Source organism: Meles meles, chromosome 2, assembly GCF_922984935.1.
Source record: "Meles meles chromosome 2, mMelMel3.1 paternal haplotype, whole genome shotgun sequence".
NCBI classification, from domain to species: Eukaryota; Metazoa; Chordata; class Mammalia; order Carnivora; family Mustelidae; genus Meles; species Meles meles.
Window position 1 is genome coordinate 107391254 of NC_060067.1, and position 12201 is coordinate 107403454.

Below are 12201 nucleotides of genomic sequence, written 5' to 3' on the forward strand. Positions count from 1 at the left end.
CTAGAGAACACTTGTCATGGAGAGAGTCCACTGAGGAGTCTGAGGCAGAAGAGGCCCATTTCAACTCAGAAAATTTAGAGACGTGGCTAAGGTCTAAGTTATAGTGTCCCAACTCAGTGGGACGAGGGCACGATCACTTAATTCTTGGTCAGGTGCAGTAAGGGAGGAAAAGGAAGAGAAGGCTAGTGAGATGGGAAGAACAAGACAGAGAGCAACTGGAGTGAAGCCTTGAAGGCTGGTCAAAGACATGATGCTTCCAGTAACAACCCATTATTATTACATCACATTATGTGTGTTTTCTTTAGCTGTTTTATGATAGTACTGGTGCTCCTTTGGGGAAGTCTAATTCTAGCATTTCCTGCATGTTGATGATTCACTCATTATACAAACAATTGCTGGTTACTCACTGCATACTATTCCAGGTGCTGGAGATAACAGCAGTAAACGAGACAGAAAAAAACTCCTGCCTGCCCTCATGGAACTCACAATCATGTTACAGACATTTTCATGTTGTTGTTGTTTTTTTTAATTTTTTAGAATTTATTTATTTTTCAGCGTAACAGTATTCATTGTTTTTGCACAACACCCAGTGCTCCATGCAACACGTGCCCTCCCTATTACCCACCACCAGGTTCCCCCAACCTCCCACCCCCGCCCCTTCAAAACCCCCAGGTTGTTTCTCAGAGTCCACAGTCTTGTTTTGTTTTGTTTTGTTTTTTTTATTAAAAACATAAACATGTCCTGAGTGAACATTTAATGCTATAGATGTGCCAGGTGCTTGCATGTCAGCTACTTCACTTAATGCTGGTACTCTTCCTGCAAGTAGGTATTTTTATTGTCACCATATAAATGAGAAAAATAAAGTCTGAAGAGATTTAGCAGATTTAGCAGTAAAAGATCACATCATCTTTAAGGGCACAATCTTGAGCAAGATCCAGCTTTTGCTTTCAAGTACAATATTTTGCTCACAAGACCACAACTCTACTTATCTACTATATGACAGGTATCTTCACTTCAGCAACTTAATGGGTTTACTCAGATCCTGCAAAGTCCCCTGTATTGTGTAAAGCATAAATAAAGCACCTTATATGAAGCAATTCATTATCTTCTGTTGTTCTGACTATTGTTCACTGGGGTTAATATCTAGGATATGATCTCATGCCTTTCTCTTTGTGAAATCTTGCAATGGTTATGGATGGAATTGGTCTGACCTGCTCACAGGATTGATTGTTAAATTTTCAGAAATTTTGCAAGCTAGTACTTCATACTGATAGCTTGAAACTGACCATGGTGGGAGTATTTACATCCAGGAAACTGACAAATACTAAAAATCAGGGCTTTGTTTTGTTCTCCTGGACAGCTGGTTATTAAACAGTTATTAGCACACAACTGTACTGAATGTCCAACATCTACTGAATGGGGGAAATAACACAGGAGTTACTTTCTTAAACAAATTATTTGAAATACTGACAAACTTCTCTAACTTGAAAGATTTTCTACTACTCCCTAAATCTATATTAATGATATATAAGGGAACACAGCAGATATATGTAAGTGTCTTTCTGTGTGCAAAATGGGGCTAATATGGTCTTTATCCCATACCTCAAACCCCTAGTTCATAAGCTTAATGCCAGGACATACACCTCATGAGTTGAATAGTGTACCCCTGAAGTTCAGTGTTCAGCCGGCACTTCAGAATGTGACCATATTTGGAAATGGGGTCTTTGCAGATGTAATTAATTAAGATGAGGTCATACCTGATGGTGGTGGGCCTGAAACACAACACCAATGTTTTATAAGAGAAAGGAGAGGTAGATTCAGACACAGAGGGAAGACAGCCATGTGAAGACAAAGGCAGAAACTGTAAAGTGCTGCAGCTAACAAGCCAAGGAGTGTCCAGGATTGTCAGCTCCCAATCACCAGAATCTAGAAAGAGGGAGGGAGGATTCTTCCCTGGAGCCCTCAGAGGGTGCATGGCCCTGCGAACAACTTGAGTTTCAACTTCTAGCATCTAGGACTGTTAGGGAATAAATTGCAATTGCTTCACCCAGTTTGTGGTAATTTGTTATGGCAGCCCTAGGAAATAAGACAGTACTCATGCAAACTCAGTGCATGCGTAGTGTCAAAGAGAACACAGTTAAGGAGCCTAACAAAAGTTTAATACACCCCTTTCTGGCTTCTGACTACCTATATTTTCATAAGAAATCATGGGTTACATCTACAAGTAAGCTTTTGGCATAGGATCTCTTTTCAATCTCCTACTTTAAAAACCTCATACAGAAGGAAGGACATGGTGTAAATAGAGTGGAAACAATACTAATTAGTGAGGTTGCGCTAAAAATAAATTAGTGGACTGGTGAAGTTTTTGTGTAACTCCATGATTCCATAAACCAATTAGCAAAGTTGTCACTCAACACTTAAATTACTGTGGGTATATAAAAATAAAAGTAAAGGGAGACCTCAGTGGCTGAACTGGTTAAGCATCCGACTCCTGATTTCGGCTCAGGTCGTGATCTCAGGGTCATGAGATCAAGCCTCACGTTGGGCTCCATGCTGGGCATAGAGTCTGCTTGAGATTCTCTTTCTCCCTCTTCCCCTTTCCCCTACCAATCCCCACTCACATATGCTTTCTCTCACTCATAAAGTAAAATAAAATAAAGTAAAATGAAAGCAACTACCATTTTTAAGTGCTTATTATGTGCAATGCAATGAATAACTTAATTTACATGCATATCCTATGGAGTACATATTATTTATCTCAACTTTACAGATAAGAAACTGAGGCCTGGCCAAGTTGAGCAACACTGCTAGTTAGTGGCAAAACAAGGAATCAACGTCACACCCAGCCCTAAACTGGCTGACTTCAGAGGTAAGTGTGATCCATAAGCCACACCTGACCTTATCTGACCCACAACCTCTAAGTGTAGAACCAGAAACCTGCCTCTTTATCACCTCCTTCCAGGCCTTCAGTCAGACACCTGTTGCTCTCTCTCCTGTACCCCCTATCTCATGCTTTTCTTCAAGTTTTCTGTCCTTCTATGATACATTCCAGGAAATTATTTCAGATCTATTTTTCCATTTGATAATTGAAGTCAACTGTCTCTAATCTTGACTTTTTTTAAAGATTTTTAAAAAGATTTTATTTATTTATTTGACAGAGAGAGAGAGAGATCACAAGTAGGCAGAGAGGCAGGCGGAGGGGGGGTGGGAAGCAGGCTCCCTGCTGAGCAGAGAGCCCGATGCGGGGCTTAATCCCAGGACCCTGGGACCATGACCTGTGCCGAAGGCAGAGGCTTAACTCTCTGAGCCACCCAGGCGCCCCTAAAGATTTTTTTAAAATTTATTTGTCAGAGAGAGAGAGCGAGCACGCACAACAAGGGGGAACAGCAGGCAGAGGGAGAACCAGAGCAAGAAGCCAGATGTGGGACTCGATCCCAAGACCCCAGGATCATGACCGAGCCAAAGGCAGCTGCTCAACGAACTGGGCCACCCAAGTGTTCCTCTAATCTGTATTTTAACTCATTCACTGAGTTAAATAATTTCAGAGGTTATATTTTTAATTTGGAATCCTGCTTTTTTTTTTTCCGTAACATTAGCCCATAAGCAGTTTTCCATGTTGTACAGTCTTCATTGAGTTTTTTTTTTTTTTAAAGATTTTACTTATTTATTTTACAGAGAAAGTGAGAGAGCACAAGCGGGCAGAGCAGCAGAGGGAGAGAGAGAAGCAGGCTCCCCAATAAGCAGGGAGCCTGATGTGGGGCTCGATCCCAGGACTCTGGGATCATGACCTGAGCCGAAGGCAGTCACTTCACCAACTCAGCCACCCAGGGGCCCCTTCATACTGTTTTTTAAAAACAGTGGCATAATATTTTATTCTGCAGTTATACCGTGATTTACCTATTCATTCATCTGTCGTTATATCTTGTCATTATACGACATAAGCCCTCAGAAATTATCATAGAATTATAGAATCCCAGATTGGCTAAATGACTCATTGTGACTTAGCATGTGTGGAACTGGTCCCAGGCATCTCTGCAGTTGGAATACTCTTGCGTGATTCTGATGACTGGGAACCATAGATTTAAAGGACCCTCATGAGTAGAAAGACCCTTAATATTTCAGTAATGAATAGTATCTCCTGATGGTTAAGAGTATGGACTCTTAAATCATACTGTCTGGGGTGCCTGGGTGGCTGGAGTCTGTCTCTGGTTCAGGTCATGATCTCAGGGTACTGGGATGGAAGCCCCGCTTTAGGCTCCCTCCTTAGCGGGGAGCCTGCTTTTTCCCCTCCCTCTGCTCCCCTGCTCCTGCTCTCTCTGTCAAATAAATAAATAAAATCTTAAAAAAAAAATCATACTATCTGAACAGAAATCTTGCATTCTATCTCAGAAAGACTGTGAGACTCAGGGTAAGCCTCTTAACTCTTCTAGGCTTTGATGTTCTCATTTATCAAATGAGGATCAGGGAACCTATCTCAGTGGACTGTTGTGATGCCTAAACGAGATGACGAAAGTAAGCACAGCAATCCATTCTCATAATCATTCTATTGGGTGGACAGGGACCTCAAGGTGAGAGGAACTGTCTGTGAAAGTCTTTATGCACCTTCCAGAGTACCCACAGGAGACTTCGGGGAGGCGAGTATAGGCCCAATGGTTCTGATCTGGGTCCCTGCCCTGCAGGGGAGGAGAGGAGTCTGAGACTGCCAGGGAGTCTACTGTCTCACCTCTAGACCAGCTGACAGGCTGAGAAACAGCTTGTCTGTGGAGGAGAAGTGTTACACATTTTGAGGGCTGTAGTACTTCCGGATATTCTTATCTTATCAAGAAACATTACCAGTATGTGACTTTATGAGACCTGAATTCTTGACTGGAATGGAGAGACGCTATATATATAATCTTCAGACTGAGCTTACGGGGGTTAGAAGCCATCAGAGATTTGTTTTAGGTTCAAGAATGGTCCCAGGACAATCATGTATTTAAAGAAGAGGAGAGGGAAGAAAAATTGGAATGGCCCGCAGAGGATGGTCACCAAGCCAGGACAGACAAAAACAAAACTTAAAACTCAGACAATCTGTGGTTCCCTTGATAATCTCTTAAAGGTTAAGCTTCACAGCTACAATCTCTGCTAGAAGTTTCCTTAATGAGTAGATCTCTCTGGTTCATAATAGAGACGATGAATACATACAGTGAATTTAGAGGGCTCTTTTAAAATATATTCTACTAGATAATATTTTGTTCTAGGAGCCAAATGCAAAACTTTGAACTACTTGAAAGAAAAATTATCTAGAAGTCCAGATTATGGTTGCAACACAGGAGAGAGTTTTGTCTGCTTGCCAGAGCAGGACCAGGCACACAGGGCTCGGTAAATGAATTTGATACATGAATTTTCTCTCTTTTAACTTCAGTTACTAATGGTTAGCTTCATGCTGAATCAGCATCAGTATGGAAGGGCAAGAGAGAGAAAGCAGCGAAGCCCATTCACCTCTGTGTCTGTTGATAATAAGTCTCCCTTCTTTCCCACCCTGCAACCAAAGGGAAGGGAGGCTCTCCTGAGCTTTGTATTTCTTTCTTTCTTTCTTTCTTTTTTTTTAAGATTTTACTTATTTGACAGAGATCACAAGTAGGCAGAGAGGCAGGCCGGGGGGGGGGGGAAGCAGGCTCCCCAATGAGCAGAGAGCCCGATGCGGGGCTCAATCCCAGAACCCTGGGATCACGACCTGAGCCGAAGGCAGAGGTTTTAATCCACTGAGCCACCCAGGTGCCCCCTGAGCTTTGTATTTCAACCTTGAAGTATTTCAACTCACTTAAAATGGATTAAAAAATGCAAAACATAACTATAAAATTAAAAAGTACAAAAATAAAAACTGAAAAAGTTTACAAAAACATTATATACATATACTATACACCAATTTTTTAATTAGCTGCTGTCCAAAGCTACAGAGACACGTACTCCGCGGCACTGATTCTTTTCTTTTTGAAGATTTTATTTATTTTTTTGACAGATAGAGATCACAAGTAGGCAGAGAGACAGGCAGAGAGAGAGGGGGAGAAGCAGGATCCCTGCTGAGCTGAGAGCCTGATGAGATGCAGGGCTCAATCCCAGGACCCTAGGATCATGTGAAATCATGACCTGAACCGAAGGCAGAGACTTAACCCAGTGAGCCACCCAGGTGCCCTATATGGCATTGATTCTTAACCATGTTTGAATCTTTCCCTTTGAAAATCTGATTAAAAAGTTATTTCTCCAGAAAAAATAAATGTATGTACATTAACATAAAATTCTGCACAGAAATTCACAAGTCCCAAAGTTTTCTGAAACCACCGAAAGGGATTCAGGTCACAAGCCATCTCCTCAATATACAGAGCACAGGGCTCTGCACCGAGGGGATGTCGTTATTTCCCCTAGGAACATATGTAAATAAGAAACAGCTCAGGCTGTTGATGGAAATTTTAATAAATGCTATGAGCTTAGGTTATATACGCATGCCTAATTTATTCTGGTGATTTTCTTCCCTGTTGTTTTTAGAAATTGAGTCAGATTAAATTATTCAAAATTTGTATTAAAACTAGATCCTTAAAACAGCAAACTTCTTGGATCAGACAAGTCTACACAAAGGAAAGGTTATGCAAGGATATGTGATAGCCTTAAATGCCACAGCAGATCAGCCGGTCTTTATTTGACCTTGATGGAACTTAACATTTAGGATTTTTAAGTGAGAGGCACCAAGAGTGGAGACTTTAAAAAAAAAAAAAAAAATCAAGTGGGCAGGGGGAACAACAAAAAAGCTGGTGTTGACCTACATATTTCGACACATGCCTTCTGTTCAACGTAAAATCCTCAGGAAAGAACACATATGTGAGAAAAAGCTTTCAGAAAACATTCGATTAAAAATAGTTATGCTCCCATCAGCTGTGTTTCAAGTTGTAGTCCATTGCATTTGACATTTATAACTGAAGAGAAAATAAAAATACCCACTGGTGAGCTATTTGTATTTTAGAATCAAGGTCACTGACACTGATTTCTGTCTGGCATAGAGTGGGCTCTGCTGGAGGTTGTCCTAGCAGCTGAGGACGGGTACTTTCTGCTGCTTTGGAAGAGAATCACTGAGAGTTTATGAAGCCCCATCGGGCTGCTCCTGTTGGCGCCCTTCCACCTCTGTGGAGGAAAGCAGTTTGATTAATAAAAAAATCTGATGCATAACTTTCGGGAAAAAGAGGGAAACGAGCCTTCTTTGGCACTCCTTGCTGAGTCAGAAACAGGCAGGGACAAGCTTGGCCCCGAGGAAGCTACTTGTGCTTTTCTGCCAGCCTCTCCCATTAGGAGCTCCGTGATGAAATCAGAACTGAGGAAACTTTAAAGAGAAACTTTATTGGATCGTATAATAGAATATTCAATGTTTAACAACAGGAAAGCTTTTCTTTAAAAAGGGCACATAAGGGTTAGTCTGCCTATTTACTTTCCCTAGGTTTTTCTCTCAGTATTTTTTGTTGTTGTTGTGAGTCAGAACAAGCTCCACGTTGTAAATGAATAAATTTTATCTAGCTGATAAAGAGAAATCAGCATGATCAAAGCGAACACTGATCTTCAACGGAGTCTAGTTTTAATTCTCATTTGCCCTGAAAAGGAACCATCATATATAATAGAAAATTAGGGTGGAAGCCAGTAAAAACTAATTCTTTTGAAAATGCCAATATTTATGGAAGCATATTTATGAAGTAGAAGTAGTAATGCCTATCAGAGAATGAAAGTTCAGAACACTGGTTTACTTACCAAGAAAAGGAAAAAATGATAGATGGGGGGGTTGTACCTGTAACTGTGTTTCATCTGAGAGACAGAGAGATCAGAAGCGCACATGTTAAGATCTATTAAATCTAGATAGTGTACCTGGTGTCTGTTATACCAATTTTTAAATGTTCCTGAAATATGCTTTAAGTACTTTGTGATTAAAACAATTTTTTCTTTTTTTTTTTTAAAGAATGTGAAGGGGTGCCTGGGTAGCTCAGTTAGTTAAGCATCTGCCCTTGGCTCGGGTCATGATCCCAGGATCCTGGGATTGAGCCCTGCACTGAGCTCCTTGCTCAGCTTCTCCTGCTTCTCCCTCTCCCTCTGCTGCAGTTTCCCCTGCTTGTGCTCTCTCTCCCTCTTTCTCTCTGTCAAATAAGTAAATAAAATTAAAAAAAAAAAAAAAAGAATGTGAAGACTTACAGAGCAAGGCTCTAGAAGTCTGAATGGGATTCTGACTTGAAAGAAGCATGCAGAACACCAGATGGTCCAATAGTCCGTAGCCTGAGTTCTAGAAATAATCTCCACCCTGGAAGAGCAGGTCTAAGCCTGGCTTACATCCAGCTTATGAGAAATAGGGTTTTAGGCATGGGATAAAATTCCAGTAGAAAAAGGAGGAGTGGGTAGACCCCTAGAGTTGTTTTAAAATGATTTAACTCTAGTATCATATTTGGACAATTAGCAAGAGAGTAAGCCCAGTGGGTTTTACATCCACTCATTCTATAAAGTATAGTTAGGGGTCTACAGCCCCCAAGTCACAGTCAACCCCAGCAGCTTTTGAGGCGGCCCCTGACCCTTGGCTGTTGCCTGTGTGTGACAGAGAGCACGGGGAGCCACCAGCCTTTCAGAGGCCTGAAAAAGGGAGTGGTGTGCTTAAAGACAAGAGAAGACAGAACAGTAAGAGGCTGGAGGTGAGGAAAAGGCAGAGCCCATAATATTTCACTGTTAAAGCTGAACAAATGTACTTTAATAAGGATGTAGCATATGTAGACCTCAGAAATAGCACTCCTTCCCAGTAAATCTAAATGCCCTCCCTCTGACTTCTGCAGGAATGGATTCTGGGGTAGGTGCGGGGCACTTCCCATTATCCCTCCCTCCACTGGACACTGGAGGGGAGGATGGGACCACCCACTGAAGCTCCCACTTGCTCACCCACCCACCACGGCTCTGCAGGCTCATTGCCTGGGCGGAGCCTGTTTCCACTTTCACTTTCTCTTCTGCAACAGTTCACAACCGAGGGTTAACTTTTAGATATGAAGTCATCATAGAATATGGAATGTTGAAGACCTCTCTTTTTTCTTCTCTTTCTCTTTCATATCCGATATGCTAGCTCAGAGATCCAGGAAGAAATCATACAGTCACCGTGATCATCATGTTGAAAATAAGTATCTACTAATAATGGAGAAAAGTATGTATGTCTGCAACATAATATACTTAGGCGTTTCCATATAACCCATGTGCTACAGCTTTATAGTAGAAAAGGAGGCAGAGAAGTGAAGTTACTTTGATTCAACCCTGTGTCTAGATGGGTGGTTCCAAGGCGGCAGGGTAATTTTGCACACCGCCCCCCATACCCCGGGATACGGCAGTATCTAGAGACACTTTTGGTTGTCACAGTTGTAGCTTCTAGCACGTAGAAGCCAGGGATGCTGTTGAGTATCCTGCAGTGCGCTGGAAAGCCCCCTACAACAGAGTTTTCTGGCCCCCAATGTCAGTAGTGCCAAGTCTGAGAAACCCTGCTGCTGCTGCATCTGGCCCACTGCTTCCCTTCCAGCCTCACACAGAATGGGTGCTTAGTTCACTACAACAGAAGACAAGTACAATTGTAAAGATCCTCCTGATAAGAGGATCTTTACAGGTATAGATACATCTTTATAGGTACAATTGCAAAGCTACAGGTACATCTTTATAGGTAAAATTGTAAAGATCCTCCTGGTAAGAGATAGATACCGAGAACAACTCTTTCCTCTGTCTAAATTTTACAGAGAGTCAGGATTTAAAACCCCTCCGTAACCTGAAAGGTCCCGTTTCACCATCACTTCCAAAAGTGAGATTAGGAGAAGAGCTCTGGGACAAATACCTCATGGTTGTGTCCTTCTCTCCCTCCTCTCCATCTTTCCGAGTAAGAGCTTTTAAGATAAATAAAATGACTCCCTTTAACTGTTATGAATAGCAGAGGCATTTAAACTCTCAGGGAACAATGACCGGCTAGAACAATGACAGTTGTAACAGATTCTCCAAACTGTTCTTCCTTTTTTACAACGGAATAAATGCTTAATAAGTATATGTTGAATCAGTGAATGAAAAATAAATGATTGGGTGAAATAATGACACTGTAGCTCAAGCGTAATAATGAGCAATCTTGCATATTTATATTTTGACTTTCCTTATTTTTAGTTGTTTATATATTTATACTTCCCACAAAGTATTAAACTCCTTGATATAGAAACTATGATTTGATAAGAACATTTAATGCCTCCACTAGGCTGTTTCATTTCTAAATTATTTTGTATATGTGAGCAGCAACCACTACATGAGAGGGATGTATGAAGACTGAGCATAAATGGATAAAGTTTTTTATTAGGTAATAAATTTACAACAAAGGTCATGCTATGTGTTTGTTAGTATCAAAAATTGCTACTTAGCCACAAAAGCCTGAAGCATTACAAATAAGCAGTTCATGAAAATACCATAATTTACATTTTTTTGTACAGAGCCAGTCCAGAAAAAAAAGTTTTTCTCTTAATGTTAATTCTTCAGTAATTACAACCAACATCAAAGTTGATAACACGTATCTTTCAATTACTCTTACCACAAGCACACACACATAAACACCTAAAATATTTATGTATATGATACACAGACACATATGTTAAAAAGACAAGGGCTGGAGGGAGCCTGGGTGGCTCAGCTGGTTAAGCATCCATCTCTTGATTTCAGCTCAGGTCATGATCTCAGGTCTAGAGATCAAGCCCCACATTAGGGCTCTGCACTGGGTGTGGAGCCTACTCAGGGTTCTCTCTCTCCCCCTCTTTCACTTTTTGCATGCATGGACTCTCTCTCTTTCAAAATAAAAGAAAGAAAGAAAAGAAAAAAAAAGTGCTGGTTCTGACTTCCTAACATCTGAGTACACTTTGCCCCCGAAGCCTCTCTCCCTCTTGTTTTCAGAGTTACAGTTCTCTGCTCCTTATTTTACCCTGGTCCTCCCATGTCCTGTTCCCTAGGTCCCTGCCTCCAGCACCCCACATGGACACACTCCACGTGAGAGTTCAACAAGCAACAGTCTGCGAAGAAGAGCCAGCCATCCTTGAGAAAGACAAGTGAATTCCTCTCTCTGAGCCACAGTCTCCTCACAGACAATACACTTTTTACCTACCATGGTGGTTGTGAGGATTAGAAGAGATCATGGATCTAAAGCACTTGGCGACTCTTTGGTGCTTAATAAATGCTAATTCTCTTGTTTAATTGCCGCTCCTTTTTCCTCACCCAGGTTCTAAAGGACTTGAGACCATAAGGCTGTGGTTAACACATCATATTTACCCCGCCTGATGACCCTGACTGGGAGAAAACCATCTTTTCATCCCACAGGGCAGCTAGCTAGGAGCTAGCTAGGAGACTTCCAATGCAAACTGTCAGGTAGGACTGATACTAGATAATATGCATGAGTGTCATTCAAATGGTAAGGAATGATATCACAGTATTTTGTCTTCTGTCTTGAAACAGGGATCAGAAATTATAGAGGCCTGCACCTGGAAGTGGAGAGGGAAGAGAGGGAGAAGAGGGAGGAGGCAGAACACAAGGCTGGAAACACCAGAGACAAATTTCCTTCACATCACGGTTTTACTGAGGATCTGTCCTGTTGCCCTTCACCTAGTCCCCAAAACAAGCCAACAACAAAATATAGAAGAATGCTCTACCCCGAGAGGCACTCACACCTTAGTGGGAACGGAGCTGATAGTCTTTTTTTTTTTTGGAGCTGATAGTCTTTTGCCAAAGTCTTGAATTACTGAACAAACAAAACTTTTACAAATAGCAGAATTGTAATTATTATTATTTTTTCTTTCTGCATCAACATAACATGTTTTATTTCCTTTTGCAACACTTCAGTGAAAGTTCATTGAAACAAAGGGTTTACCAGATCTCAAAGTAAAATGGGAAACATGACCAAGTGTTGAATATGACATGTTTTGACCAACTGCACTATACCTCCCATTGGTCCTTAAGCGAAAGACCATTCGTGGAGATTCAATTACAACTACTTGTAGTTTAGTCAGAGAACCAGGCCCTCTGTAGTCATGTTTACCAACAAACCTAAAGTTTTAAATAAAGTAACTCAACAGGGAATTCCTGCAGCAAAATTATGAAGCCTAGAACACATGTGAGGGTGTGGGGGAACTGAACAAGAAAGTCACCTTTATT

At 41.3% G+C, this 12201-nt stretch overlaps 1 protein-coding gene across 4 annotated transcripts in view; it reads right to left on the bottom strand.

Moving 5' to 3' along the window:
* Positions 1-12201, bottom strand: part of NFKB1 (nuclear factor kappa B subunit 1) — a 120604-nt gene that overhangs the window by 68788 nt on the left and 39615 nt on the right. The window lies entirely within an intron of this gene.